Below are 25,503 nucleotides of genomic sequence, written 5' to 3'. Positions count from 1 at the left end.
TATTTCCTTTCTCTTTATTGCTATTATAGATTATATTATTTTAAAACTTTCAAGTTGCTAATTGTTCACTGTTAGTCTATAGTAATATGATACTGACTTTATATTTTGCATTCTTGCTGAACTCATGTATTACATTTTTAGTAGCTTATTTGTCAATTTGAGATTTTTTCCATAGGCAATTTTGTTGTCTAGGAATAGAGATGATTTATGTCTGAATGAATTTGTATTTTTCTTCTTTTGTTCTTATTTTGTTACACCAGATATGACCTATGATACAGTATTGAATTAAAGGGGTAGGTGTGGACCTGATTGCCTTATTCTCAGTTTTAGGGGAAAGCATCTAGTCTTTTACCACTGTTAATGTTGTTGGTTGTAGGATTTTTCTTTTTCTTTTTGTTTTGGTAAATGTTCTTATTAAATTGATGACACTTCTTTCCAGTCTTAATTTATTTATAGTTTTTAGCCTGAATACATATTGAATTTTTTCAAATGCCTCTGCAGCTATTAAAGCAAAGCTTAGCATCATAAAACTTCAGAGCTAAGAGTGGCCTTAGTGACTATTTCCTCATATCTGTATCCTGCATGTTTATTATCATATAAAATTATATTCTTAGAGTAACAGTGATTCTCTTTAACTAAAAAAATATAGTTGTATAAGGGACTTTGTTAGATTTCCATTTATTTATTTATTTACTAATCTATACAGTAAAACTATGAAGTAAGTTTTTTAATTTTTTTTTTTTTAGGTAAGAAAAATGAGACTCATAGGAGAGATGTAACTAGCTGAAAGTCACCAATCCAACCATTAAACCAACTTAACATTCTCGTAGTACGTTGTATTCACTTTGCTTTTTAGTTTCTATATCCATTTTTTCCTAGAATGCCTTTACATTCTTTATCTTCTAAACTTTATATATTTTCTTTTATATAAAAAAGAATTTTTTGAGAAATTCTGAATTTCAGAATGAAGAAATGAGTCATTCAAGATCTTTCATCTACACACAGAAATCCCTTGCATTCCTATATACTAATAATGAGAAAGTAGAAAAAGAAATTAAGGAAACAATTCCATTCACCATTGCAACAAAAAGAATAAAATACTTGGGAATATATCTACCTAAAGAAACTAAAGACCTATATACAGAAAACTATAAAACACTGATGAAAGAAATCAAAGAGGGCACTAATAGATGGAGAAATATACCATGTTCATGGATCGGAAAAATCACTATAGTGAAAATGAGTATACTACCCAAAGCAATCTACAGATTCAATCTTAAAAATATACAAGCAACTTATGCAGCTCAATTCCAGAAAAATAAGCGACCCAATCAAAAAATGGGCCAAAGAACTAAATAGACATTTCTCCAAAGAAGACATATGGATGGCTAACACTATGGAGTATTACGCAGCCATTAAAAAGAATACATTTGAATCAGTTCTAATGAGGTGGATGAAACTGGAGCCGATTATACAGAGGAAGAAAGAAAAACACCAATACAGTATACTAACACATAAATATGGAATTTAGAATGATGGTAATGATAACCCTATATGTGAGGCAGCAAAAGAGACACAGATGTAAAGCACAGACTTTTGGACTCTGTGGGAGAGGGAGAGGGTGGGAAGACTTGGGAGAATGGCATTGAAATATGTATACTATCATGTAAGAAATGAATCGCTAGTCTAGGTTTGATACAGGATACAGGATGCTTGGGGCTGGTGCACTGGATTGACCCAGAGAGATAATATGGGGAGGGTAGTGGGAGGGGGGTTCAGGGTTGGGAACTCATGTACACCCGTGGTGGATTCATGTCAATGTATGGCAAAACCGATACAAAAATGCAAAGTAAATAAATAAAATTTAAATAAATAAATAATTAAAAATTAAAGGAAAAAAAATTAAAAGATCTTTCATCTAGTTTATGGCGGAGCTGAGCTTGTAGCTCAGGCTTCTTGACCCTCATGCTAGTTTTTTTGCATCTTCACTAAGGTGTGCTCTAATTTTCATTTAACTACAGTTTCTCATTCATATTTTTGTCTCCTATAATGCAAATATCTTGGAAGCTTTGCTGGCTGCCTATTTGTTAATGTCCGAAATAAAGACTTTCGGCAAGCAACCTTTAACTTTCAAAAATAAGTGTCCAAACCTAATTTTGTACCAAGATTACTCTTGTATCTTTGATTCTATTACTCTACTCAATTATGTTTTAATAAGTATGTAAAATAATTACATTTCAAATTGATATCCTATTATGTGCCAGCAGAAACTGTTGATTATAGTAACTTTTTCTAAATTATGTGTAATTTGTAGTTTATAAACTAATGTGAATTTATATAAATTAGGAATTTTCTCTTCAACATTTGGAAATATTATATTGTTAAATGTGTCTCATTCAGTGAAACACTAGTTTATATATGTACTAGATAGATAATAACCAAATATGTAGGATTTTCTTTTCTGTTTTATTCTTTTACCCCTTTTCTCTCAAAGGTTAAACATTAATCTTGAAATTTTAACATTTGGTGATCTAACTATTTATTTTGTCATGTTTAAAAAAATGTTTCAATAAAAAACTGTGTTCAGTTCAGTTGCTAGTTGTGTCCAACTCTTTGTAACCCCATGGACTGAAACACGCCAGGCCTCCCTGTCCATCACCAACTCCCAGAGTTTACTCAAACTCATATCCATTGAGTCAGTGATGCCATCCAACCATCTCATCCTCTGTCGTCCCCTTCTCCTCCTGTCTTCAATCCTTCCCAGCATCAGGGTCTTTTCCAATGAGTCAGTTCTTCGCATCAGGTTGCCATAGTATTGGAGTTTGAACTTCAACATCAGTCCTACCAATGAACACCCAGAACTGATCTCCTTTAGGATGGACTGGTTGGATCTCTTTGCAGTGCAAGGGACTCTCAAGAGTCTTCTCCAACACCACAGTTCAAAAGCATCAATTCTTCGGTGCTCAGCTTTCTTTATGGTCCAACTCTCACATCCATACATGACTGCTGGAAAAATCATAGCCTTGACTAGTCAGACCTTTGTTGCCAAAGTAATGTCTCTGCTTTTTAATATGCTGTCTAGGCTGGTCATAACTTTTCTTCCAAGGAGTAGGCATCTTTTAATTTCATGGCTGCAGTCACCATCTGCAGTGATTTTGGAAATAAAATAAAGTCATCCGCTGTTTCCACTGTTTCCCCATCTTTTTGCCAGGAAGTGATGGGACTGGATGCCATGATCTTAATTTTCTGAATGTTGAGCTTTAAGTCAGGGTTCAGGGTATGTAACTTATCCTTCCTTGTATTTGATATAAATAATTTATTGAAAAAATTATTTTGATCAGTTGATTGAATGTGCCTAATGCCCAATTCTGCTACAAAAGACTGGAGACAGGAGTAAATAAGTTCAGCTACTTTCTCCTACTGAACTTATCTACATTTACAATGAATGCTTTGCTTGGGAGACTACAATGTGTAAGGGAGAGTGAAATCAAAACAGTTCTGAATTAAATTTAAGCTATTAATTACTAACTGGTTGTTGATTATCAGCTAGTTACTTAATCTCTCTGAGCTTCATTTTACATATTTAAATACTATTACTTCAAAGCAGTGGTTTTAAATTGAATGAATACATTTATTGGTTTCATGTGAAATTAAATTAAATAATAAACATGTAGTAAAGTTTCCAACATATTGTTTACTTTTGTAAAATATTTCTTAAATTTTTTCAAGAAGTATTTATTAAAGACCTGTATATGTTAACCACTATATTAAGCACTAAAAATATAATTGCAAAAATAAAAAGATCCTGTCCTAATGCATTGCATGGCATACATTTTAGTAAGAGAAACATAAACTGGTAAGCAAACAAGCATTCAGAATATGAATTTGGTTTAGTGATAAATTTTATAAGGAGGGTAAGCTTTATTACTAAACTCAATTATCATTTTGGATCCTAACACTCACTGGCTAAATTTTACATTTCGGTTCAGCTCAAATGATTTTCTAACCATTGTTGAACATTGTTGCAGTGTTTTTTTATTGGATAAACAAATAACTGAATGGTTAATTAAAAATGAGAGTGTGGCTAGGGAGAGTAGTTTCATTTATTCAACAAACATTTCAGTGAACCAAAGGCATTTACATAAGGCAGTCTCTTTCTGTACTTATGGAGCATGCACTCTAGAAATGAAGATGAATCAGGTATACAAGAAATTTTAAACCAATATGTGAAATAATAAGTTTAGTACTAGTAATATATGTAAGGTATTATAAAAGTTTATTACTTCTAGTTGACTAGATGAAGAAAGACTATGAAGAAAAGACAATACTTGATCTGATCCTTAGAGACAACCTTGAAAAGGAAAAACTCACCTCAGTCAAATAAGTATCATAAACTTGATATGAACCCAAAGCTTCAATTTTATAGTGAAATAAGTGATAAAAAGAATAAGTCACATCAGAGTGGCACTTAATACAAAGTAAAACATCTTTGTATTTCCTTAAGATTGTAAAGTTAGCTGTGGAATAGGGTAGTTATATTTCACTAGCATCTGGGTACTAGCATCAGTGTTATAGGATGTGATATGACATGATTACTTCATGAGAGAGAACTCCCTTATAAGCTTCACATTGAGGAATTTTATGTTGTTGTTTTTAACTACTTGTGTGTGGTTTATAAGTGCTTAACAATTTAAAAAGACCCAAATTTAGACTGGAAACTTATTGTGATATAAATATTGCTATCGCAATATAAATACAACACAGATGTATAAAGTGAAAAAGATCTTTATGCAAATGAAACTCTGAGTACTAGAAACAGAACATCTTAGGCTAGATGAGTCTTAAAGCTATGGGTTGTTTGGCTGATTTAGTGCCAAAGGAATGAGAGATTGATATTTAAACTTCATGCAAAGTTTCATGAGTAGTCTAAGCCTTGCTTTGGCAGAACAAAAGCCATAAAATCATGAGAAAGGGCACTGAAACTTTTACAGGCTGATTTTTCTGAATGTGTAGGGAAAGCTTTAGTGTTTAACCAGACTAAATGTTAGAAACTCTTATTATGCTCCTTTTTAAGCCTGCAGTGGCCCATACGGCTTGGAACCTGCTTTATTTTTCGTTCACCTTTGGGTTTCAGCTAGCTTGCTTGTAGCTTCTGTACATTGACAAACTAAATTCTCATGTAGCTTTGATTTTGAACTCTAGTTTCACCCTCATCCATCTTTTCAGCTGCCTGTCAGACTCCTCCATTGCAGTACTGAACAACAACTTTCCCTAAAGTCTGAATTAGCTTTCAGTCATTTTCAGTTTATTATAGCACTGTTTACTTGATTAATTAAACTAGAAATTTGAGATTAATCCTTTATGATTCATTTATTATTCATGCTGCCCCTTCTATATGGAAGACCTTTCTCTTAATTCTCACTTTTCCAATCTAAAAAATCTTTTATGATATAGATAAAATCTTCTCTCTTCTGAGAATCTTCTCCTTACTTCCAGACTGTGTGGAAGAGCTTTCATTGCTCATGTTAGCACAGCATGGCTACTGCATGATGTAATTGATGGTTCATGTGCCACTTTCCCTCTTGTATTATTAACTACTTTATATTAGAGACTGAGACTTCCTGATTTCTTATTTATTTTTCTGTAAAATTGAGCATGGTGAGGATTTAATGTGCTAATACTGGCATATAATAAGCACCAATAACTCTTAGATATTAATGTATTACTATTGTCATTATTTATTACTATTATTATCTTGGCTTCTTCAACACTTGAAATGATGCCTGACTTTAAAGAATGGATATGTTGATAAAATTAATGTGTTTAGCAATTATCTCTTCAGTGACACTCTAGTACTGGCTCTTTTCTGACATCTAGACCCAGCTCTTTGAGGTAATCATATTTTCCTCCCAGGCTTATTTACTTCTTCTATCCAGTGCCTTTTCTTCATGAATTATGCCTGAACCAAGGGGCCGGCTGTGTATGTTTCTCTTTTAACTTACAATACATGTGGGGCTTTTATAACTAATGAACTATGCCTGTAAATAGATAATAAGGTAAAATTCTAAATTAATGGTAAAGAGAACTGCTAGTCAGTGAAAATATAGAGTGAACATCAATCTATGACTTGATGCAGCTTTTAAAACTCAGCATAGCTTTTTTTATGTAGAAACATTTTCTGAGCCCCTTGACTATATTAGATCCCCCTTCTGTGCTACTGGAGTCCTCTCTATCTTCCTAAGACTGGATCAGCTGCATAATTAGTGTGGAAAATGAAAATGAAGGGCCTTTATTAAATATTATTAAGAATTTCACACACCTATGAATTTGATGCTGCCCTACTCTTTGCTTTGGCATGAATTAGTAGGTCACCTCATGCGAAGGGATGACTCATTGGAAAAGACTGTGATGCTGGGAGGGATTGGTGGCAGGAGGAGAAGGGGACGACAGAGGATGAGATGGCTGGATGGCATCACTGACTCGATGGACGTGAGTTTGAGTGAACTCCAGGAGTTGGTGATGGACAGGGAGGCCTGGCATGCTGTGATTCATGGGGTTGCAAAGAGTCGGACGTGACTGAGCGACTGGACTGAACTGAACTGAACTGATGAATGAATGAATAGCTGGGTAAAATCCAAAGTTTTGAAAAATCTGTAATACAAGATGACAATGACGTAAATTGAATAATGAGGAGGGGCTAAGCTTTTCAGCAGTAGATCAAGCTTTTTTAACATGGTCACTGGTGAGAGTCAGTAATCCACAATCTTTATATAATCATATATGTTTTCAACCAAAGTAAAACATCATCTATACTTTTAAGCTGATAGGTAATTAGTTTTGTATCCTTAATTCTATCAAATGTTAAAAAAGTGAAAGTGAAAAAGTTAACATAAATTGTGTGCTACCATTTCCAGAAAATACAAAACACTTTCCATCTAATTTTATGGAACCAGTATTACTGTTATACCAAAACTGATCAAAGAATCAAAACAATACAAAACAAAGCTACAACCCATATTCAACATGAATATGGATGAAAAAATTATTAACTATGTATTAGAAAAGATAATTTAGCAATAGCCCTGATAGCTCAGCAGGTAAAGAATCCGCCTTTGATCCCCGGGTTGGGAAGATGCCCTGGAGAAGGGAAAGGGGTAGTCTATCCATTCTACTATTCATGGGTTTCCTTGGTGGCTCAGATGGTAAAAAATCTGCCTACAGTGCAAGAGACCTGGGTTCGATACCTGGGTTGGGAAGATCCCCTGGAGGAGGGCATGGCAACCCACTCTAGCATTCTTGTTGGAGAATCTGCATGGACAGAGAAGCCTGTGGGCTACAGTCCATGGGGCCACAAAGAATAGGACACAACTGAGTGACTAAGCTCAGCACAGCATGGCAACAAAAATTTTATATCATGATCAAGTAATTTACTTTGATGTTGCAAGGCTGGTTCAATCTTAAAAAATCATTATTGTAACTAATCATATTAACAGGTGAAAGATGGAAAAATCCCATGAGAGTATCAGTTTATGTAGAAAAAATATTTCACAAACTTCAGCCATCTTTTCATGATAAATGCTTCAAAAACTTGGAATATAGGGAGATCTAGGTGAATCTGAGTGACCTCCGGGAGTTGGTAATGGACAGGGAGGCATGGCGTGCTGCAATTCATGGGGTCGCAAAGAGTTGGACACAACTGAGCAACTGAACTGAACTGAACTGAAGTCAACTTAGTTTTTAAATCTCTGCAAAAAGTTCTAGAGTTGTCATTATACTTACTGATAAAGCATAGAATGCATTCCCTTGAGATTTGTAACAAAGCAAAGAAGTATACACTCATCTGCTATTCAAGATAGTACTGGATATTCTAGCCACTGAAATAAGATAAGAAAAGGAAAGTAAAGACAATCATATCAGAAGGAAGAAATAAAACTATCTTTTATTTGCATCTGATATGATTCAGTTCAGTACAGTTTAGTTCAGTCGCTTAGTCCTGTCCGACTCTTTGCAACCCCATGAATCGCAGCACGCCAGGCCTCCCTGTCCATCACCAACTCCCAGAGTTCAGTCAGACTCACGTCCATCAAGTCAGTGATGCCATCCAGCAATCTCATCCTCTGTCGTCCCCTTGCCCTCCTGCCCCCAAGCCCTCCCAGCATCAGAGTCTTTTCCAATGAGTCAACTCTTTGCATGAGGTGGCCAAAGTACTGGAGTTTCAGCTTTAGCATCAGTCCTACCAAAGAAATCCCAGGGCTGATCTCCTTCAGAATGGACTGGTTGGATCTCCTTGCAGTCCAAGGGACCCTCAAGAGTCTTCTCCAACACCACACTTCAAAAGCATCAATTCTTCAGCGCTCGGCTTTCTTCACAGTCCAACTCTCACATCCATACATGACCACTGGAAAAACCATAGCCTTGACTAGATGGACCTTAGTCGGCAAAGTAATGTCTCTGCTTTTCAATATGTTATCTGGGTTGGTCATAACTTTTCTTCCAAGGAGTAAGCGTCTTTTAATTTCATGGCTGCAGGCACCATCTGTAGTGATTTTGGAGCCACCCAAAATAAAGTCTGACACTGTTTCCACTGTTTCCCCATCTATTTCCCATGAAGTGATGGGACCAGATGCCATGATCTTTGTTTACTGAATGTTGAGCTTTAAGCCAACTTTTTCACTCTGCTCTTTCACTTTCATCAAGAGGCTTTTTAGTTCCTCTTCACTTTCTGCCATAAGGGTGGTGTCATCTGCATATCTGAGGTTATTGATATTTCTCCCAGCTATCTTGATTCCAGCTTGTGCTTCTTCCAGCCAAGCATTTCTCATGATGTGCCCTGCATATAAGTTAAATAAGCAGGGTGACCATATACAGCCTTGACGTACTCCTTTTCCTATTTGGAATCAGTCTGTTATTCCATGTCCATTTCTAACTGTTGCTTCCTGAGCTGCATATAGGTTTCTCAAGAGGCAGGTCAGGTGGTCTAGTAGTCCCATCTCTTTCAGAATTTTCCACAGTTTATTGTGATCCACACAGTCAAAGGCTTTGGCATAGTCAATAAAACAGAAGTAGATGTTTTTCTGGAACTCTCTTGCCTTTTGATGATCTAGTGGATGTTGGCAATTTGATCTCTGGTTCCTCTGCCTTTTCAGAAACCAGGTTGAACATCTGGAATTTTATGGTTCACATATTGCTGAAGCCTGGCTTGGAGAATTTTCAGCATTACTTTACTAGCATGTGAGATGGGTGCAATTGTGCGGTAGTTTGAGCATTCTTTGGCATTGCCTTTCTTTGGGATTGGGATGAATACTGACCTTTTCCAGTACTGTGGCCACAGCAGAGTTTTCCAAATTTGTTGGCATATTGAGTGCAGCACTTTCACAGCATCATCTTTCAGGATTTGAAATAGCTCAACTGGAATTCCATCACCTCCACTAGTTATGTTCGTAGTGATGCTTTCTCAGGCCCACTTGACTTCACATTCCAGGATGTCTGGCTCTAGGTTAGTGATCACACCATTGTGATTATGTTGGTTGTGAAGCTCTTTTTTGTACAGACCTTCTGTGTATTCTTGCCACCTCTTCTTAATATCTTCTGTTTCTGTTAGGTCCATACCATTTCTTTCCTTTATGGAGCACATCTTTGCATGAAATGTTCCCTTGGTATGTCTAATTTTCTTGAAGAGATCTCTAGTCTTTCCCATTCTGTTGTTTTCCTCTATTTCTTTGCATTGATTGCTGAAGAAGGCTTCCTTATCTCTTCTTGCTATTCTTTGGAACTCTGCATTCAGATGCTTATGTCTTTCCTTTTCTCCTTTGCTTTTTGCTTCTCTTCTTTTCACAGCTCTTTGTAAGGCCTCCCCAGACAGCCATTTTGCTTTTTTGCGTTTCTCTTCCATGGGGATGGTCTTGATCCCTGTCTCCTGTACAAAGTCACAGACCTCCGTCCATAGTCCATCAGGCACTCTATCTATCAGATCTAGACCCTTAAATCTATTTCTCACTTCCACTGTATAATCATAAGGGATTTGATTTAGGTCATACCTGAATGGTCTAGTGGTTTTCCCTACTTTCTTCAATTTCAATTTAAGTCTGAATTTGTCAATAAGGAGTTCATGATCTGAGCCACAGTCAGCTCCTGGTCTTGCTTTTGTTGACTTTATAGAGCTTCTCCATAATCACCAGTCTAGGTTTGATACAGAATACAGGATGCTTGGGGCTGGTGCACTGGGATGACCCAGAGAGATGATATGAGGAGGGATGTGGGAGGGGGGTTCAGGATTGGGAACTCATGTACACCCTTGGTGGATTTTTGTCAATGTATGGCAGAACCAATACAGCATTGTAAAGTTAAAAAAAAAAGTTTAAATAAAAAAATTAAAAAATAATAAATGTAAAAAAATAAAACGTAAAAATAAATAAACTGCAAAAAAAAATTAAAAAGAATATAATCAATCTGATTTCGGTTATGACCATCTGGTGATGTCCATGTGTAAAGTCTTCTCTTTTGTTGTTGGAAGAGGGTGTTTGCTATGACCAGTGCATTTTCTTGACAAAACTCTATTAGTTTTTGCCCTGCTTCATTCCCTATTCCAAGGCCCAATTTGCCTGTTACTCCAGGTGTTTCTTGATTTCCTACTTTTGCATTCCAGTCCCCTATAATGAAGAGTTGACTCATTGGAAAAGACTTTGATGCTGGAGGGATTGGGGGCAGGAGGAGAAGGGGACAACCGAGGATGAGATGGCTGGATGGCATCACTGACTTGATGGACTCGAATCTGAGTGAACTCTGGGAGTTACTGATGGACAGGGAGGCCTGGCGTGCTGCGATTCATGGGGTCGCAGAGAGTCGGACACAACTGAGTGACTGAACTGAACTGATAATGAAAAGGACATCTTTTTAGGGTGTTAGTTCTAAAAGGTCTTGTAGGTCTTCATAGACCTGTTCAACTTCAGCTTCTTCAGTGTTACTGGTTGGGGCATAGACTTGGATTATCATTGAATAGTTTGCCTTGGAAACGAACAGAGATCATTCTGTCATTTTTGAGACTGCATCCAAGTACTGCATTTCAGACTCTTTTGTTGACCATGATGGCTACTCCATTTCTTCTAAGGGATTCCTGCCCACAGTAGTAGATATAATGGTCATCTGAGTTAAATTCACCCATTCCAGTCCATTTTAGTTCACTGATTCCTAGAATGTCAACGTTCACTCTTGCCATCTCCTGTTTGATCACTTCCAGTTTGCCTTGATTCATAGATCTAACATTCCAGGTTCCTATGCCATATTGCTCTTTACAGTGTCAGACCTTGCTTCTATCACCAGTCATATCCACAACTGGGTGTTGTTTTTGCTTTGGCTCCATCCCTTCATTCTTTCTGCAGTTATTTTCCCACTGGCACCTACGGACCTGGGGAGTTCCTCTTTCAGTATCCTATCATTTTGCCTTTTCATACTGTTCATGGGGTTCTCAAGGCAAGAATACTGAAGTGGTTTGCTATTCCCTTCTCCAGTAGACCACATTCTGTCAGACCTCTCTGCCATGACTCGCCCATCCTGGGTGGCCTCACGCGTATGGCTTAGTTTCATTGAGTTAGACAAGGCCGTGGTCCTAGTGTGACCAGATTGACTAGTTTTCTGTGATTATGGTTTCAGTGTGTCTGCCCTCTGATGCCTTCTTGCAACACCTACCATCTTACTTGGGTTTCTCTTACCTTGGACGTGGGGTATCTCTTCACAGCTGCTCCAGCAAAGCGCAGCCAGTGCTCCTTACCTTGGACAAGGGGTATCTCCTCACCGCCATCCCTCCTGATCTCGAGCTTGGAATCTGATATGATTATATACATTTAAATCTTTATGAATCTGCCACAGGTATACATGTGTTCCCCATCCTGACTCCGCATCCCTCCTCCCTCTCTGTACCATCCCTCTGGGTCATCTCAGTGCACCAGCCCCAAGCATCCAGTATGATGCACCAAACCTGGACTGGTGATTCGTTTCATATATGATATTATACATGTTTCAATGCCATGTAGTGGACACTTGAAAACCAAAATTAAATCTATACCACTTACAATCATTCTGCTGCTGCTAAGTCGCTTCAGCCGTGTCCGATTCTGTGCGACCCCATAGACGGCAGCCCACTAGGTTCCCCCGTCCCTGAGATTCTCCAGACAACAACACTGGAGTGGGTTTCCATTTCCTTCTCCAGTGCATGAAAGTGAAAAGTGAAAGTGAAGTTGTTCAGTCGTGTCTGACTCTTAGCGACCCCATGGACTGCAGCCTACCAGGCTCCTCCATCCATGGGATTTTCCAGGCAAGAGTACTGGAGTGGGGTGCCATTGCCTTCTCCATACAATCATTCTAGAAAATGAAACAGTTATAAACCTATAAAATCTGTACAAAATTTGTATGCACTGCAAAATGTTGGAAGATATCAATGATGACCTAATAAATGGAGAGACATAGTATGTTCATGTATTAGAAAATTCAACAAAATAAGATGACAACTCTCTTAAAATTGTTTTTTAAAGCTTAATACATTCCAAGATTTGACCAATTCATACCAGGACTTTTTGTAGACATACATAAAATTATTCTGCTATATAGAATGGCAAAGGAAAAATTAGCTAAAACATTCTTTTAAGAGAATGAAGTAGAAGGAATGACTCTACCTCATATCAAAGCTTTTTGTACAGTAACAGTAATCAAGATTGTGTAATATTGTCAGAGAGACAGATTAATGGGACAAAATACACAATTGAGGAATAGACATACATAAATATGCCCAACTAACTTTTAACAAAATTGTGAAAGTAATTAAATGGAGGACAGATTGCTGTGATGATTAATTTTATGTTAAGTTGGCTAGGCTATGGTGCCCAGTTGTTGGGTCAAAGACAAACTTCCACTAATGAGGAACTATCAGAAAGAAAAATTAATAACAAGCAATCTCATTTATAGTTTCATCAAAAAGGATAAAATACCTAGGAGTAAATTTTAACTAAAGAGGTGATACACCTATTCACTGAAAGGTATAAAGCGTTTGAAAGAAAATTAAAGAGGATAAAAATAAATGGAAAGATATTTTGTGCTTGTGAGTTGGAAAAATTAGCATTGTTATAAAGTGTCCATACTAACGAAGCAATATGCAGATTTAACGAAATCTCTATCAAATTCCAATGGCATTTTTCACAGAATTAGAATAAGCAATCCTAAAATTTGTATGGAACCATGTAAGACCCAGCTAGCCAAAGCAGTTTTGAGAGAGAATAACAAAGCTAGAGGCATCATGCTCCCTGATTTCAAAATGTATTACAAAGCTATCATACTTGAAATAGTATGATATTGGCATAAAAACAGACAGTAGATCAATCAACAGAATCAGAGCCCACAAATAAACCCATAGCTATAAGTTTAATTGATTTATGATGATGGAACCTAGAATATACAATGGGAAAAAGGATAATTTCAATCAATCTTGTTGGGAAAACTGGACAGTCACATATGAGAGAATGAAACTGGGCAATTCCCTTAAACCATATACAAGAAACCAACTCAAAAAGGGTTAAAGACTTGAATGGAAGCCTTGAAACTATAACACTCCTAGAAGAAAACATAGAGGTAAAATTCCTAGAGACAGGTGTTGATAATGATTTTTTTGAATCTGACACCAAAAGGAAATGCAACAAAATAAACAAGTGGGACTTTATTAAAGAAAAAGTTTCTGCATAGTACATGAAGCCGTGTACAAATGTACATGTACATGTACAAAATGAAAAGGCAATGTATGGAATGGGAGAAAATATTAATATGTCACATGCCTGCTAAGGGGCTAATATAAAAAAATATGTATATGAAATCTCATCCACTTCAAGAGCAATAAAACCAGTCTAATTAAAATTGGGCAGAGAGTCAGAGTAGACATTTTCCCAAAGAAGACGTACAAATGGCTAATAAGTACATTAAAATGTGCTTGACATCACTAATCATCAGAGAAATGAAAATCAAACTTCAGTGAGATATCACCTGTTAGATTGACGTTTATGAAAAAGGCAGGTGGTCACAAAGAATTGGACATGACTTAACGACTGAACAACCACAACAATAAGAGCTGGGAAAGACATGGAGTAAAGGGAACTTTGTGCACTATTTTGGAGGACGTAAATTGGTATAGCTACACTGGAAAACAGTATGGAGGTTCCTCAAAAGTGTAAAAATAAAGCTAGTATGTGATCTAGCAATTCCATTTCTAAATATATATCCAAAGGAAATAATTTGTTATGTTAAAAAGAAATCTGCATTGCAATGCTCACTGCAGAATTATTTACAGTAGCCAAGATATGGAAACAACCTACATGTCCACTAATAGATGAATAGATAAAGAAAATCTGGTATATAGATATACTGTGTTTTATTGGGCTTCACTCTATCATACTTTGCAACTGCTGTGTTTCTTTGCAAATCAGAGGTTTGTGGGACCTTGTTTCAAGCAAGTCTGTCAGTACTATTTTTCCAATAATATTTGCTTACTTCACGTCTTTGAATTACATTTTCATAACTTTCACAGTATTTCAAAATTTTATTATTATTATACTTGTTGTGGTGACGTATGGTCAGTGATCTTTGACATTACTGTTGTAATTGCTTGGAGGGTGCCACGATCACACCTGCATAAGATGATAAACTAAGTGTTGTGTGTGTTCTGACTGCTGTACCAACCTGCCATTTCCCCATTTTTGTTTTTCCCCTCAGGCCTTCCTATTCCCTGAAGCACGACAGTTTGAAGTTAGGTCACTTAGTAATCCTGTAACAACATTTAAGTGTTTAAGTGAAAGGAAAATTCTCAGGTCTCTCACTTTAAAAGATAGAAAAAATTAAATTTAGTGAGGATGGCATGTCAAAAACTGAGGTAAGTTGAAAGTCAGGACTATTGTGCCAAACGGTTAACCAAATTTTGAATACAATTGAAAAGTTCTTGAAGGAAATTAAAAGTGATTCTTGAGTGAACACATAAACACATAATGTAAAAGTACAAACTGAACCAGCAAGTGCTCATATAGAAATCTGCTACAAGTTATCCAGGAGATCTAACTAAGATAATTAAACACTACACTAAACAACAGATTATCAGCATAGATGAACAGTTTTATATTGGAAAAAGATGCCATCTAGGACTTTCATAACTAGAGAGGAGAAATCAAATCCTAGCTTCAAAGCTTCAAATGACAGACTGACTGACTGACACTCTTGTTAGAGGCTAATACAGCTGGTGACCTTAAACTGAAGCCAGTTCCATTTATTATTCCAGAAGTTCTAGGGCCTTTAAGAATTATGCTAAATCTACTCTGACTGTGTCTTATACTAAATGAAACAACAAAGCCTGGATGAAAGCACATCTGTCTGCAGCTTGGTTTTCTGTATATTTTAGCCCACTCTGAGACCTAGTGCCCAGACAAAAAGATCTCTTCAAAATATTGCTAACTGACAGTGCACCTGGTTACCCAAGAACTCATATGAAGATGTACAATGAGATTAATGTTGTTTTCATGCCTGCTAACACAACATTGAACAGATAATTGGATTAAAGTTTTACTGAGCCTGGCCCCACTCATCTAAACAAGACTCAGTTTCCCCACAGTCAGTCTCTCCCATCAGGAAGCTTCCATAAGCTTTATATCCTTATCGTTCAGAGGAGGACAGAATTAAAACTACAATTATAGAAAACTAATCAAACTGATCATATGGACCACAGCCTTGTCTAACTCAATGAAACTATGAGCCACGGCATGTAGGGCCACCCAAGACAAATGGGTCATGGAGAGTTTTGACAAAACGTGGTCCAATGGAGAAGGGAATGGCAAACCATTTCAATATTCTTGCCTTGAGAATCCCATGAATAGTATGAAAAGGCAAAAAGACATACCACTAAAAGATGAAATCCCCAGATTGGTAGGTACTCAATATGCTACTGGAAAGGAGTGGAGATATGATTCCAGACAGAATGAAGAGATGGAACCAAAGTGAAACAGTGCCCAGTTGTGGATGTGACTAGTGATGGAAGTAAAGTCTGATGTTGTAAAGAGCTATATTGCATAGGAACCTGGAATGTTAGGTACATGAATCAAGGAAAATTAGAAGTGGTCAAGCAGGAGATGGCAAGAGTGAACATCGACATTTTAGGAATCAGTGAACTAAAATGGACCAGAAAGGGCAAATTTAATTCAGATGACCATGATATCTGCTACTGTGGGCAAGAATCCTTAGAAGAAATGGAGTAGCCCTCATAGTCAATAAAATGCAGTACTAGGGTGCATTCTCAAAAATGACAGAATGATCTCTGTTTGCGTCCAAGGCAAATCATTCAATATCACAGTAATTCAAGTATATGCCCCAACCACTAATGCTGAAGAAGCTGAAGTGGAATGGTTCTATGAAGACCTGAAAGACCTTCTAACTAACACCCAAAAAAGATGCCCTTTTCATCCTACAGGACTGGAAAGCAAAAGTAGAAAGTCAAGAAACACCTGGAAAAACAGGCAAGTTTGGCCTTGAGGTGCAAAACAACGCAGGTCAAAGGCTAACAGAGCTTTGCCAAGAGAACCCACTGGTCATAGCAAACACCCTTTTCCAACAACACAAGAGAAGACTCTACACATGGACATCATCAAATGGTCAATACAGAAATCAGATTGATTATATTCTTTAAGCCAAAGATATATCTATTTGAATGCATAGTTCCAATACATAGCAAGGAGAGATAAGAAAGCCTTCCTCAATGATCACTGCAAAGAAATAGAGGAAAACAATAGAATGGGAAAGTCTAAAAATCTTGTTAAGAAACTTAAAGACACCAAGGGAACATTTCATGCAAAGGTGGGCACAAAAAAGGACAGAAATGGTATGGACCTAACAGAAACAGAAGATATTAAGAAGAGGTGGCAAGAATACACAGAACTGTTAAAAAAAAAAAAAGACCTTCATGACCCAGATAATCACTATGGTGTGATCATCACTTAGAGCCAATATCCTGGAATGCGAAGTCAAGTGGGCCTTAGGAAGCATCACTATGAACAAAACTAGTGGAGGTGATGTAATTCCAGTTGAGCTATTTCAAATCCTGAAAGATGATGTTGTGAAAGTGCTGCACTCAATATGCCAGCAATATTGGAAACTTCGGCAGTGGCCACAGGACTGGAGAATGTCAGTTTTCATTCCAATCGCAAAGAAAGGCAATGTCAAAGAATGTGCAAACTACTGCACAATTGCACTCATCTCACATGCTAGTAAAGTAATACTCAAAATCCTCCAAGCCAGGCTTCAGCAGTATGTGAACTGTGAACTTCCATATGTTCAAGCTGGATTTGTAAAAGGCAGAGGAACCAGAGATCAAATTGCCAATATCCGTTGGATCATGGAAAAAGCAAGAGAGTTATAGAAAAACATCTATTTCTGCTTTCTTGACTATGCCAAAGCCTTTGACTGTGTGGACACAACAAACTGGAAATTCTTAAAGAGATGGGACTATCAGACCACCTGACCTGCCTCTTAAGAAATCTGTATGCAGGTCAGAAAGCAACAGTAAGAACTGGACGTGTAACAACAGAGTGGTTCCAAATAGAGAAAGGAGTCTGTCAAGGCTATATATTGTCACCCTGCTTACTTAACTTCTATGCAGAATACATCAAGAGAAACCCTTGGCACGATGAAGCACATGGTGGAATCAAGATTGTTAGGAGACATATCAATAACCTCAGATATACAGATGATATCACCCTTATGGTAGAAAGTGAAGAAGAACTAAAGAGTCTCTTGAGTGAAAGAGAAGAGTAAAAAAGTTGGCTTAAAGATCAACATTCAGAAGACAAAGATCATGGCATCTGGTCCCATCATTTCATGGCAAATAGATGGGAAAACAGTGGAAACAGTGACAAACTTTATTTTGGGGGGGCTCCAAAATCAGTGCAGATGATGACTGCAGCCATGAAATTAAAAGACGTTTGCTCCTTGGAAGAAAAGTTATGACCAACCTAGACAGCATATTCAAAAGCAGAGACATTACTTTGTCAACAAAGGTCCATCTAGTCAAAGCTATGATTTTTCCAGTAGTCATGTTTGGATGTGAGAGTTGGACTATAAAGAAAGTTGAGCACTGAAGAAGTCATGCTTTTGAACTGTGGTTTTGAGAAGACTTTGAGAGTCCCTTGGACTGCAACGAGATCCAACCAGTCCATCTTAAAGAAAATCAGTCCTGAATATTCATTGGAAGGACTGATGCTGAAGCTGAAACTCCAACTCTTTGTCCACGTGATGTGAAGAACTGACTCATTTGAAAAGACCCTGATGCTGGGAAAGATTGAAGGCAGGAAAAGGGGACGACAGAGGCTGAGATGGTTGGATGACATCACCGACTCAATGGACCGGAGGTTGAGTAAACTCTTGGAGTTTGTGATGGACAGAGAGGCCTGGCATGCTGCAGTCCATGAGGTCGTAAGGAGTCAGACAGGACTCAGCAACTGAACTGATCTGAACTGAACTATACAGTCAGCAAAAACAAGATAGGGAGCTGACTGTGGCTCAGATTATGAACTCCTTATTGCAAAATTCAGACTTAAATTGAAGAAAGTCGGGAAAACCACTAAGCCATTCTCGTATGACCTCAATCAAATCCCTTAAGATTATACAGTGGAAGTGACAAATAGTTTCAAGGAATTAGATCTGATAGACAGAGTGCCTGAATAAGAATGGACAGAGGTTCATGATATTTTATAGGGGCAAAATCAATACCATCTCCAAGAAAAAGAAATGCAAAAAGGCAGAATGGTTGCCTGAGGGGGGCTTACAAATACCTGAGGTAAGATGAGAGCTAAAGGCAAAGGAGAAAAAGAAAGATATACTCATTTGAATGCAGAGTACCAAAGAATAGTGTGGAGAGATAAGAAAGCCTTCCTCAGTGGTCAGTGCAGAGAAATAGAGGAAAACAATAAAATGGGAAAGACTAGAGATTTTTTTCAAGAAAATTAGAGATACAGAGGGAACATTTCATACAAAGATAGGCACAATAAAGGGCAGAAATGGTATAGACCCCAAAGAAGCAGAATATATTAAGAACAGATGGCAAAAATACACAGAAGAACTATGCAAAATAGTCTTCATGATCCAATAACCACATTGGTGTGATCACTCACCTAGAGCCAGACACCCTGGAATGTGAAGTCATGTGTGCCTTAGGAAGCATCACTACAAACAAAGCTAGTGGAGGTGATGGAATTCCAGCTGAGCTATTTCAGATCCTAAAAGATGATGCTGTGTACCTGCTGCACTCAGTATACCAAAATATTTGGAAAACTCAGCAGTGGCCACAGGACTGGAAAAGGTCAGTTTTCTTTCCAATTCCAATTAAAGGCAATACCAAAGAACACTCAAACTACTGCACAATTACACTCATCTCACATGCTAGCAAAGGAATGCTAAAATTCTATAAGCCAGGCTTCAACAGTACATGAACCGTGAACTTCCAGATGTTCAAGCTGGATTTACCAAGGCAGAGGAACCAGACATCAAATTGCCAACATCTGCTGGATCATAGAAAAAGCAAGAGAGTTTCGGAAAAAATCTACTTCTGTTTTATTGACTATGCCAAAGCCTTTGACTCTGTAGATGAAAACAAACTGTGGAAAATCTTAAAGAGATGGTAGGACCAGACCACCATACCTGCCTCCTGAGGAATTTGTATACAGGTGAAGAAGCAACAGCATCTCGTCTCACACGCTAGTAAAGTAATGCTCAAAATTCTCCAAGCCAGGCTTCGGCAATAGGTGAACCGTGACCTTCCAGATGTTCAAGCTGGTTTTAGAAAAGGCAGAGGAACCAGAGATCAAATTGCCAACATCCACTGGATCATGGAAAAAGCAAGAGAGTTCCAGAAAAACATCTATTTCTGCTTTCTTGACTATGCCAAAACCTTTGACTGTGTGGATCACAATAAACTGTGGAAAATTCTGAAAGAGATGGAAATACCAGACCACTTAACCTGCCTCTTGAGAAATCTGTAGGCAGGTCAGGAAGCAACAGTTAGAACTGGACATGGAACAACAGACTGGTTCCAAATAGGAAAAGGAGTACGTCAAGGCTGTATATTGTCACCCTGCTTATTTAACTTCTATGCAGAGTACATCATGAGAAAAGCTGGACTGGAAAAAGCACAAGCTGGAATCAAGATTGCCAGGAGAAATATCAATAACCTCAGATATAGAGATGACACCACCTTTATGGCATAAAGTGAAGAGGAACTAAAAAGCCTCTTGATGAAAGTGAAAGAGGAGAGTGAAAAAGTTGGCTTAAAGCTCAACATTCAGAAAATGAAGATCATGGCATCTGGTCTCATCACTTCATGGGAAATAGGTGAGGAAACAGTGGAAACCATGTCAGACTTTATCTTTTTGGGCTGCAAAATCATTGCAGATGGTGACTGCTGCCATGAAATTAAAAGACACTTACTCCTTGGAAGAAAAGTTATGACCAACCTAAAAAGCATATTGAAATACAGAGACATTACTTTGCCAACAAAGGTCCATCTAGTCAAGGCTATGGTTTTTCCAGTAGTCATGTATGGATGTGAGAGTTGGACTGTGAACAAAGCTGAGCGCTGAAGAATTGATGCTTTTGAAGTGTGGTGTTGGGGAAGACTCTTGAGAATCCCTTAGACTGCAAGGAGATCCAACCAGTCCATTCTGAAGGAGATTGGCCCTGGGATTTCTTTGCAAGGAATGATGATAAAGCTGAAACTCCAGTATTTTGGCCACCTCATGCAAAGAGTTGACTCATTGGAAAAGACTCCGATGCTGGGAGGGATTGGGGGCAGGAGGAGAAGGGGACGACAGAGGATGAGATGGCTTGATGGCATCACTGACTCGATGGATATCAGTCTGAGTGAACTCCGGGAGATGGTGATAGACAGGGAGGCCTGGTATACTGTCGTTCATGGGGTCGCAAAGAGTTGAACACGACTGAGCGACTGAACTAAATAAACTGAACTGAACTGAAGAAGCAACAGTTAGAACTGGACATGGAACAACCAACTGGTTTGAAATAGGGAAAGGAGTATGTCAAGCCTGTATATTGCCAACCTGCTTATTTTAGTTATATGCAGAGTACATCATGCAAAATGCCTGAGGTGGATGAAATATAAGCTGAATCAAGATTCCCAGGAGAAATATCAATGACCTCAGATACACAGATGATACCACCCTCATGGCAGAAAGTGAAGTGGAACTGAAGAGCCTCCTGATGAAATTGAAAGAGTAGAGTGAAAAAGCTGGCTTAAAACTCAACATTCAAAAAACAAAGATCATGTCATCTTGTCTTATCATTTTAGGGCAAATCCACGGGGAAATGATGGAAACAGTGACAAAGTTTATTTTCTTGGTCTCCCAAATCACTGCAGATGGTGACTGCAGCAATGAAATTAAAAGATGCTTGCTTCTTGGAAAAAAAGCTATGAGAATCCTAAAGAGCATATTAAAATGTAGAGATATTACTTTGCCAACAAATTTCCATCTAGTCAAAGCTATGGTTTTTCCAATAGTCATGTTTGGATGTGAGAGTTGCACTATAAAGGAAGCTGAGCACTGAAGAACTGATGCTTTTTAACTTTGGTTTGGTGAAGACTCTTTAGAGTCCCTTGAACTGAAAGGAGATCCAACCAGTCTATCCTACAGGAAATCAGTCCTGAATATCCATTGGAAGGACTGATGCTGAAGCTGAAGCTCCAGTACTTTGGCCATCAGATGCGAAGAACTGACTCATTTGAAAATACCCTGATGCTGGGAAAGACTGAAGGAAGGAGCAGAAGGGGATGACAGCAGATGAGATGGTTGGGTGGCATCACTGACTTGATGGACGTGAGTTTAAGCAACTATCGGGCATTGGTGGTGGATAGGGAAGCCTGGCGTGCTGTAGCCCATGGGGTCACAAAAGTTGGACATGACTGATTGCCTGAAGTGAACTGAACAAAACATTCATTTTTCAGTCCGTGGAGCAAGGAGTAATTTTGCATTTAAATATTATTATTTAAAAAATGAATGTCATATAAAGTCTAGCGTCCATAGATTGTGATTACTCTGATGGACCTGGGTAAAATCAATTGAAAACCTTCTGAAAAGAATTCAGCATTCTTGATGCCTTTAAGAATATTCCTGCTTCATAGGAAGAAGTGAAAATACAAAAATTAACAGAAGTTCAGAAGAAGTTTATTCCAACTGTCATAAATGACTTTGAGGGGTTTAGGACTTTAGTTGGGAAGTAACTGCAACTTTGGTGGAAATATCAGACAACTAGAATTAAAAGTGGAGCACTCTAGAACATTTAGGAGCTTAGGAGGAGAGAGCAAGAAACACTGAGGCTGGAGCCACGGATATGTTCCTAGCAGTACCATTCACAATAACTAAGACATGGAAATAGCTTAAATGTGCATCAACTGATAAATGGATAAAGAAGATGTGGTACCTTTGCACAATGGAATATTACTCAAGCATAAAAAATAATCATGCATCATTAAGATGGCAGAGTAGGATGTGCACTCCTCTTCTCTGGTGAGAACACCAAAATTCCAAGTAGCTATTGAATAGCCATTAACAGGAAGATGTTGGAACCTACCAAAAAAGATACCTTATATCCAAAGACAAAGGAGAGGTCACAAGATGGTAGGATGGACACAGTCATGGTGAAATCAAGTAAAACAAGAGCTTGCACAAGCCTCTTATCCTCAATCATCAGAGGGCAGAGAGAAGAACCATGAACTACAATCCCATAGCCTCCACAATGAAAACCACAGTCACAGAAAGCTAACCATAGTCATGATATGGATCACGTTCTTGGGTAACTCAGTGTAGCTATGACCCATGCCGTGCAGGGTCAGCCAAGACAGAAGGGTCATTGCAGAGAGTTCTGACAAAACATGATGCATTGGAGAATGGAATGGCAAACTGCTTCAGTATTCTTGCCTTAAGAATCCAATGAACAGTATAAAAAGACAGAAAGATATGACACTGGAAGATGAGCCCCCAAGGTTAGTCGGTGTACAATATGCTACTGGGGAAGAGAAAAGAAATGGATCCAGAAAAAATGAAGATTCTTGGCCAAAGCAGAAATGGTACTCAGTTCTGGAAATGCCTGGTGGTGAAAGTAAACTCTGGTGCTGTAAAGGATAATATTGCATCAGAATCTGGAAGGTTAGGTCCATGAATCAAGGTAAATTAGATGTGGTCAAGGAGGAGATGGCATGAGTGAACATTAACATTTTAGGAATCAGTGAACTAAAATGGATGGGAATGAGCAAATTCAATTCAGATGACCATTAAATCTACCACTGTGAGCAAGAATTCCTTAAAGAAATGGAATAGCCCTCAGAGTCAACAAAACAGTCCAGTGTACAGTAATTGAGTGCAATGTCAAAAACAACAGAATGATCTCAGTTTGTTTACAAGGCAAGCCATTGAACATCATAGTAGTCTATACCCAACCACTAAAGCCGAAGAAGCTGAAATTGAAAGGTTTTATGAAGACCTATAAGATCTAGAAAACACCAAAAAATAACTCATGTCCTTTTTATCATATATTATTGGAATGCAAAAGTAGGAAGTCAAGAGATATGTGTAGTAACAGACAAATTTAGCCTTGGAATACAAAATGAAACAGGACAAAGGCTAACAAGAATTTTGCCAAGAGAACACATTGGTCATAGCAAACACTGTTTTCCAAAATCACAAGAGACGACTCTACACATGGACATCACTAGAGGTCAATACTGAAATCAGATTGATTTTATTTGCAGCCGAATTCTGAGAAGCTTTATACAGTCAGCACAACAAGACTGGGAGCTGACTGTGGCTCAGATCATGAGCTCTTTATTGTAAAACTCAGGCTTAAATTGAAGAAAGTAGGGAAAACCACAGTCCATTCAGGTATGACCTAAGTTAGATCCCTTATGATTAGACAATGGAGGTGATGAATTGATTCAAGTGACGAGATCTGGTAGAGACAGAGTGCCTGGAGAACTATGAACAGAGGTTTGTAACATTGTAAAGGAGGTGGTGACTAAAACCATCCCTAAGAAAAAGAAATGCAAGAATGCAAAGTGGTTGTCTGAGGAGGCCTTACAATAGCTAAGAAAAGAAGAGAAGCAAAAGGCAAGGGAGAAAATGAAAGTTATACCCAACTCAACGTAGAGTTCTAGAGAATATAAGGAGACATAAAAAAGCATTCTTATGTGAACAATGTGAACAAATAGATGAAAAGAATAGAATGGGAAAGACTAGAGATCTCTTCAAGAAATTTGGAGATATCAAGGGAAAGATGCAAAGATGAGCACAATAAACAACAGAAACAGTAAGGACTTAACAGAAGCGGAAGAGATTAAGAAAAGGTGACAAGAATATATAGAAGGGCTGTGCAAAAAGGATTTTAATGACCCAGATAATCACAATGGTGTGATCACTCACTTACAGCCAGACATCCTGGAGTGTGAAGTCAAGTGGGCTGTAGAAAGCATTACTGTGAACAAAGCTAGTGGAGGTGATGGAATTCCTGATAAACTATTTCAAATCCTAAAAGATGATGTTAAAGTGTTGCACCCAATATGCCAGCAAATTTGGAAAAACTCAGAAGTGGCCACAGGACAGGAAACGTTCTGTTTTCATTCAAATCCCAAAGAAGGCAATACTGATGTATGTGCAAAGTGCCATTCAATTGTGCTCATTTCACATGCTAGTACCATCCTTCAAGCTAGGATTCAACACTATGTGTACCGAGAACTTTCAGATATACAAGCTGGATTTAGAAAAGGCAGAAGAACCAGAGATCAAATTTCCAGCATCTGTTGGATTACAGAAAAAGTAAGGGAATACCAGGAAAAAACATCTGCTTCTTCTTCATCGACTACGTGAAAGCCTTTGACTGTGTGCATCACAAGAAAATGTGGAAAATTTTTGAAGAAACAGCAATATCAGAATACCTTACCTGTTTCCTCAGAAATCTGTATGCAGGACGAGCAGCAACAGTTGGAACTGCACATGCAACAATGTATTTTTTTCAAAATCAGAAAGGAGTACTTTAAGGGCTTCCCTGATAGCTCAACTGGTAAAGAATCCTCCTGCAATGAAGGAGACCGTGGTTCAATTCCTGAGTTTGGATTATTCTCTGGAGAAGGGATAGGCTACCCACTCCAGTATTCTTGAGTTTCCCTGGTGGCTCAAACTGTAAAGGATCTGCCTGCAATGCAGGAGACCTGGTTTTGACCCCTGGGTTGGGAAGATCTGCTGGAGGAAAGCATGGCAACCCATTCCAGTATTCTTGTCTGGAGAATTCCCACGGACAGAGTTGCCTGGCGGGCTACAATCCAGGTGGGTGCAAAGAGCTGGACATGACTGAGTGACTATGCACACAGCACTTCAAGGTTGTATAGTGCCACCCTGATTATTTAAATTATATGCAAAGTACATGTGAAATGCC

At 38.1% G+C, this 25,503-nt stretch overlaps 1 protein-coding gene across 1 annotated transcript in view; it reads left to right on the top strand.

The window, feature by feature from the left end:
• AGBL4 (AGBL carboxypeptidase 4) overlaps positions 1 to 25,503 on the top strand; it is a 1,455,026-nt gene that overhangs the window by 257,552 nt on the left and 1,171,971 nt on the right. The gene's annotated exons all lie outside the window — the stretch shown is intronic.

Source organism: Ovis canadensis, chromosome 1 (assembly GCF_042477335.2).
Source record: "Ovis canadensis isolate MfBH-ARS-UI-01 breed Bighorn chromosome 1, ARS-UI_OviCan_v2, whole genome shotgun sequence".
Taxonomy (NCBI): Eukaryota; Metazoa; Chordata; class Mammalia; order Artiodactyla; family Bovidae; genus Ovis; species Ovis canadensis.
The sequence above is the reverse complement of the archived record's forward strand: the minus strand, read 5'-3'. Positions and strand labels throughout refer to the sequence as shown.